General features: G+C 39.4%; 1 protein-coding gene across 23 annotated transcripts in view; it reads right to left on the bottom strand.

Annotated features, from left to right (window-relative positions):
* ADGRL2 (adhesion G protein-coupled receptor L2) overlaps positions 1-6,630 on the bottom strand; it is a 239,601-nt gene that overhangs the window by 101,615 nt on the left and 131,356 nt on the right. The gene's annotated exons all lie outside the window — the stretch shown is intronic.

Raw genomic sequence — 6,630 nt, 5'->3', positions numbered from 1 at the left:
CCATAATTTTGAACTTTAGAGCATATAGGAAAGTGCTAAGAGAAAACAGGATTTTTCTCAATCGCACACAAGTCAAATCCTTCAAGGACAATGAATGGAATTTCACATTAAATGTGGAGCAGTGGCTGAGAGACTAAGTCACTTTTTAGTCAGCCTGTTTACAACCATGCTTAAAACCATGAACCATGCTGAACTTGCCCAATTTTGTGTTCTAACTAATTTAATTATTTTTAACAGATGTTTGTGATTGTTTTTGTTCATCCCTGGGACTTGGTCAACATTTGGATTGATGGCATTTTAAAATCAAGTGCTGTTGAACAAGTCCTATTTATTTTAACTGACCTTCCCACCCTCAAAACTATACTCAAACCACTGCAGTGTTTCTATAGCAAGCCCTCAAAACATCATTCCTTAGCCCCTGCTTCAAAATAACTCTACCTGTAAAAAATACACACAATAAAATGTAAAAGGCTCAATAAACTCTGTAACCTAAAACCAGAGTGTGCCTTAATCCTTCTCTAGTTTCTCCCTCTCCTCCTTTCTTTTTGTTCCTTTCATCTTCGCCCGTAGATGTGTGTGTCTTTCTCAGGCTTTCACATCCATTGCCCCCCCCCCTTTGGAAATAACAGTTTGCAATTTGAAAATTTCTACTACATTTACTGTACTAATAAGGGCTTTGTTTTTCAAAGATGGTTTCTGTTGTTTACTGCTTGATGGAACTTTGAATAGCTGTCCTATTGAGCTATATTTTGACTTTTGACTAGTTCTGCCTCTTTCAAACAGAACTAAGAGAAAAATGTGATTAAAGCAGTCTTAAACGAACGACAACCTTATTATCATTTAAAACATTAATCTAAAACAAAAAGAAAAAGCATTGCAACACATTAAAAAAACTCTTTTCTTGTAAAATAGTAATATCCCAAAAGCCTACTGAAATAAAAAAGGTATTTTCCTGCTATTGAAAAAAGAGCAAATAAGGAGCTCCTTATTAGCTCACTGAGATTTTCTTTATATGTATGACCAAACAGAATTGCAAGTGTACAGAATACAACTGGATAATGATATCTGAGGTGGAAGATAATTGTGTATCAGTGGTAAAGGACATGTTTTCTATACAAAAAGACCCAGGTTCAGTTTCTAGCATCTTCAGGTATGTATCGAAAGGATTCCCACCTGGAATCAGTCAATTTAGGACATTCAACTTAAAAAGAACCATGATATGATTTAAGACAGTTTCTTAAGACTCTTGTTTAACAACAGCAGAGTAAATATTACCAGAAATATTCTCCAAAATAAACAGAGTTGTCTACTGAAGCTTTAGTTAGAGCCTATCTAGGGCCTATCAATGAAAAATATCAACCTGTGATAGTTTGTGCATGGACAAATTAATCTATCTCCACTGAAAGCCACATGGAATTACTTGATATACAAATATTTAATTTGAATTAACAAAATCAAAACATGCCTATAATTGTCTCCAGCACATTTTTTTCAGTTCAATGTTATAATATGAAATAATTGGGTGTTTTTGGTCAGTGCTGAACAAGCAAAAGATATAAACACAAGACTCTGTATGTGGGGATGCTGTTGGTGGGCCCTGCATGACCTTCCCAAAAATATACCATTTAGGCCCTCACACATTTAGACAAATGCTTGAACACAGCTTGTGACATCCCCAGAAAGGCACTTTATGGCTCAGCAGGGATTTGAAGTTGAGCCTCCCACATTAAAATCTCAACACAATTTATTGCACCACACTGGCTCCTTTCAAGAGCTATAACAAGAGCCTAAAGAATGCTGATAAGATGAACTGCACCAAAAAAGTTCACAGAAATAGAGTGGCAGCATTTAAGAAATGATGGGATGGAGAATGTGTAGCTGCATGGGGCTCAGTGTTATAGGTCACAATACAGTCCAAACCACTACATACAGTGTGCAAGCAATAAATTATTACACATTATTATTATTATTATTATTATTATTATTATTTATTAAATTCAATATGGGAGTGAAACAAAAGCAAGGCCAAGTATTATAAAAATTTGGAATATGTAACAACATATTATATGAAAAGGTCAGTTATGGTCTATTCAGTTTATGCTTTTGAACAATAAAGCAAGATCAAAACAAGATCAGAATACATCAAGATCAGAAGCAGGTACATGACAACTAATCCACATACTCCAAGTTCTTCTTTACAATGGTCGCATCCACAATTCCAAAATAATCCAGTTGACTCCATTTTAACTGCCATGGCTCAGTACTATGGGATCCCGTGAATTGTAGTTTTTTTTCCAGAGCTCCTTGACAGAGAAGGCTAAATGTCTCACAAAACTACAATTCCTAGAATCCGCAGCATCGAGCCATAGCAGTGAAAAAACTGGTGTCAACATTGATTATTTCTGCAATATGGAGGGAGCCAATGAAGAGATGCAGTATAACCAGTACTAAGGAAAGGGAAGGCATTGCTTTAACTACACAAGATTTTTGACATGGGTTGATCTATTTGACGCTAGAGTAAGCATAGGGCAAAACACTAACTGACACCACCTCTTTTCTTCTTTTGTAAGATGTTTAACATCTTTGCTTGATGAGGCAAGTAAGCTTTGAAAGTAGCATGATACATTTTGTACCCTTTAGTTGGTCAACAGATACAGTGCCACTGTGATGTGTGGTGAGAAATCAGCTTATTGTTTTCATTATGGCTGCACAATCACTGCAACAACGGCAACAACAACAACAACAAAACAGAACTTTGTTTTCCATGCTTGCTCATGTTCCTTGATACGCTTCTATAGTAATAGTAATAAAGTAGGCAAATGCCAACAATGCTAAAGTTATGCTGATAAGATGCCTAAAGAATGCTGTGCAATGCAATGATTCAATTCTGATAGGCACAGTACAAAAGACATGAGAGTGATAAACAGATGCTTACTCAAAAGCACTATCCTTTAACTTAGATGTTTGTGTTCTTTATTTGAGTAGTCTCTAAAAAGAGTAGTCAGGTTAAGGTCTAGTTAGGTCCCAAGTGACAGAAGGTGTCATATGACAAAGAGAGACAAAGGACATTGCTGTGGGAAGGAAGCTGCCCAATAAGACAACAACACAGAATTGGAGGAAAAGGCCAAACATTTATTAACAAACAGCACCAAGGATAGGGTTGGCCCAAAGCATAAGGTCTGGATCTGGAAACAACAATCGACACTCCAGCTGATTGATGTATGTTTGCTTGGTCATGACCGAGCATATCGGCAACGGAAGTGCCATCTCGCATATATGCAACCGGTCAGTCGCATATTCCAATAAGCCCCTAGTCACTGGGAGATGTTCACTCGAAGTGGCCCCCACAATGGGCACACTGCCTGCCCTCAGCGCTCCCGGGTTCAATGGACTCCCGATCCAGGGCTACGGAGCCCTGGAAACTATGCCCACCAGATCCAGGACCTATGCTGCTGCCCTAAAACAAAGTTGTGACAAAAACACTCTAACCAAGGGAGGGAGGGTGGGAGAGCCGAGCTAAAATGGTGACGGTTGGCGTGCAACGCAGCCTTATAGGCCCACCCACCAATAGGGGGCCTGGAAAGAGCGGAAGCACCGCCTCCCATGCCCCTACCACCAATTGGCTGCGCTCAAGGGTCTGAGCCAGCCAATCATGGCCTCTTCCCTTTTGCAATGCAAGCTGGGACACCAGCACCCAGTGCAAAAGAGCCACACTTTCTGTCCCAGTAGCTAATGGCGGACCTTCTTGACAGCACAAAGGCTGCTGGGGCAAGACAGGCCTCTGCAATTGTGGAGACTTGGGCGCCTTCTGCCCCAGCAACAACAATGGCCCCGTAAGTCAGGCGGTATAATTTATTGCACCGCTGAAAAAAGCGTCTCACTACTGCCAAATTCAAGCTTCATTCGGGCTGTACCTGGTGTTATTGCATGGCTTTTCTCCCCAAAACTGCCATCCAGGTACAGCCCAGCTCCAATGCGGGTCCCTGAACTCACTTCAGCAGCCATTTTTCAAAATGAGAAAGCTCCCGACTTTGAAAAATGGCCACTGAAGCGAGTTCAGGGATCCACATTGGAGCCGGGCTGTACTCAGATGGTGGTTTTAGGGAGAAAAGCTGTGCGATAACACCAGGGTACAGCCCGAATGAAGCTTGAATTCAGCAGCGGTAAGATGCTTTTTCAGCAGTGTGATAATCCCCAAACTATGAGAAACAATGGGTGTACTGCAGAATATCCTCTATATTCTGGATACATAAGGTTTATAGAGGATATTCCTCTGTAAACCTTATGTAAGTAAGCATCATCATCCAAATATGAAAAAAATACCTATAACGAAAAGCCTTGTGGTGAGCACTGTGATTTTTTTTAAGTCTTATTTTTTACCAACAATGACAAAAATAAGGATTTCAGGAAGCAGTGTGTAATCCTTATGAAACTGGCAGTAACCAAAACAGCAACAGAAACAACAACAGGAGGAAGAGGAGGGGGAGAGACAACTGAATAGGAGTCCCTGTGAATTAAAAATCAGTATTACAGCTTCGCACCATGCAAATGTGACTACTGCCAAATAGCAGTGCTTAGCAAAATGAACTGTTTCACTGCACTCTCTGAACAAATGCTTCTGAAAATATGGGGGTGGGTGAGCAGGGGCTATAAAATACCAAACAACTTCCAGTGCTTTAGGCAAGTAACTGGAACAAATATCTCCTGGCAACAGGTGCAGTGTTTTAGGATTGAATATATTCACATACAGGAGATAACTTATGGTAAACAGATGCACTGTTGCATGTCAGAAATTAGTAAATCTAATCCCTGACCCTTGTTTCTGTAATATTTCAAAGCCATTCAATACCCTACATTGTTAATGCACCACTTAGTTAACAATGATTAGTTAAAACCAGCTATTTGTATTTTGGACAATGACTCTATGGTGGAGGGTGGGATCACAGCGCTACACACAGTCCTACTTTAGAAGCAGAACTATATATAAAGTACATTTAGTACTTCACCGAAGACATTGGATCTTATCATACGTAGGGCAAATGTGGCTGAAACATCATCCAAACATGGAAGCATCAGGGTCTGATCATGGCTGGCGCTTTAAAGTTAATTGAGGCTTCCCGCTATGTTCCTGTCATGGAAGATGGACATCCCGTTATTCAGAAAATGGCTCCTGGCTTTCCTGTGAACAATTCCATGACGGGAACATAGCAGGAAGCCTCAATTACACTTTAGTAATGCCAGGCATGATCACATCCCTAGCACTTCCACAACGTTTGGATGACATTTCAACCACATTTTGCCCTGATGTAATAAGGTCCATACAAATGCCAGGCACTATAACCATTAGATCGCAGTGTGAAGCAAGCAAAGAATTTCTAGTGTTCTTAAATTGTCTGGAAATCAATGTTACATTGCAGGGGAACCCATGATCTACTGATTATTCCATCTTATGGCATGTGACTTCTAGCACCACTGAATTATGGGCAGAATAATCCTATACACACACCTAGGAATAAGGCATAGTATGGGGTTTACTTTTGAGTAGATGTGCACAGCATTGTACTGTAGATGGCAGAGTAGACTGCCTCTTAGTCATCTGGATTTTACACTTGTTAATATGATGTCTTGCTAAAAACTGAAAGAGGAAAACTTAAGTGAGGAAAAAATAATAAGCACCTAACAAATAAACAAGTTACAAGTCAAGCATGTGTCCTTTTGCATGCCTTTTAAACTAGCAATCTGTATGCCCTATGTATCATCCAACTAAATAAACAAGTCCCCACTCACAAAATAGTTGGAACTAAACATCTTCAATGAAGAGATGCTTATGGGGATTATTATTTGTGTTCAACATTAACCTTTCTCTACAACCCATTTTTAATTTAATAAGAATACATGCGTAAAGGAAGGAAAGAAAATGAGATAAACTGCTTCTCTATAAGAGAATTTTAAAAAGCATCATGCTCAGTTAAAATTGATCTCAGGTTTATCAGAACTGACTTGCTTTGTTCTATTTATCAGCCCTGTTCTTTGCTTTAGCTAGTTCCTTAGCTCAGTGGTACTCAGACTTTTTACCCTTGGGACTCCACTTGACATACATAAATAAAAATATTTTGCTTACTTAGTGTGCATATTTTCCTTCATGCATCCATGTATAGTCATGTTTTAACATTTTATAAGGAAATAACATCGTTCAAATTAGAAAAAGTTTTATTTAAGTAACGACCCGAACAGACAGATCAAAATAAAGCTGCTTTGGGTCACTTTGGAGGTATGCTGTTTAAATGATGCGTGCGTCTTAAGATGCCAGAAGCTGTGCCAAAACCACACTCCAGTCCTAAAAAGATTGCATGTACAGCGCTGTGTAAATTTACAGCACTTCATAAATAAAGGACAACAACAACAACAACAACAACAACAACAACAATAATAATAATAGAGCACAGCTTTGGCGCAGCTTCTGGCCTCTTAAGATGCATTCAATGTGACCCGAAGCAGCTTTATTTTGGCCTGTCTGCTCAGGCCCTAAATTCATATTTAACTCAGTGTGTGTGTAAATTTTACACATAAAAAAGTTTGGGAAGAAGAGCTATTCTCATTCATCCCCTGAACAACTCTCGTGCCTCCCCA

Source organism: Sceloporus undulatus, chromosome 4 (genome assembly GCF_019175285.1).
Source record: "Sceloporus undulatus isolate JIND9_A2432 ecotype Alabama chromosome 4, SceUnd_v1.1, whole genome shotgun sequence".
Classification (NCBI taxonomy): Eukaryota; Metazoa; Chordata; class Lepidosauria; order Squamata; family Phrynosomatidae; genus Sceloporus; species Sceloporus undulatus.
This window is presented reverse-complemented; position numbering and strand designations above follow the sequence as displayed.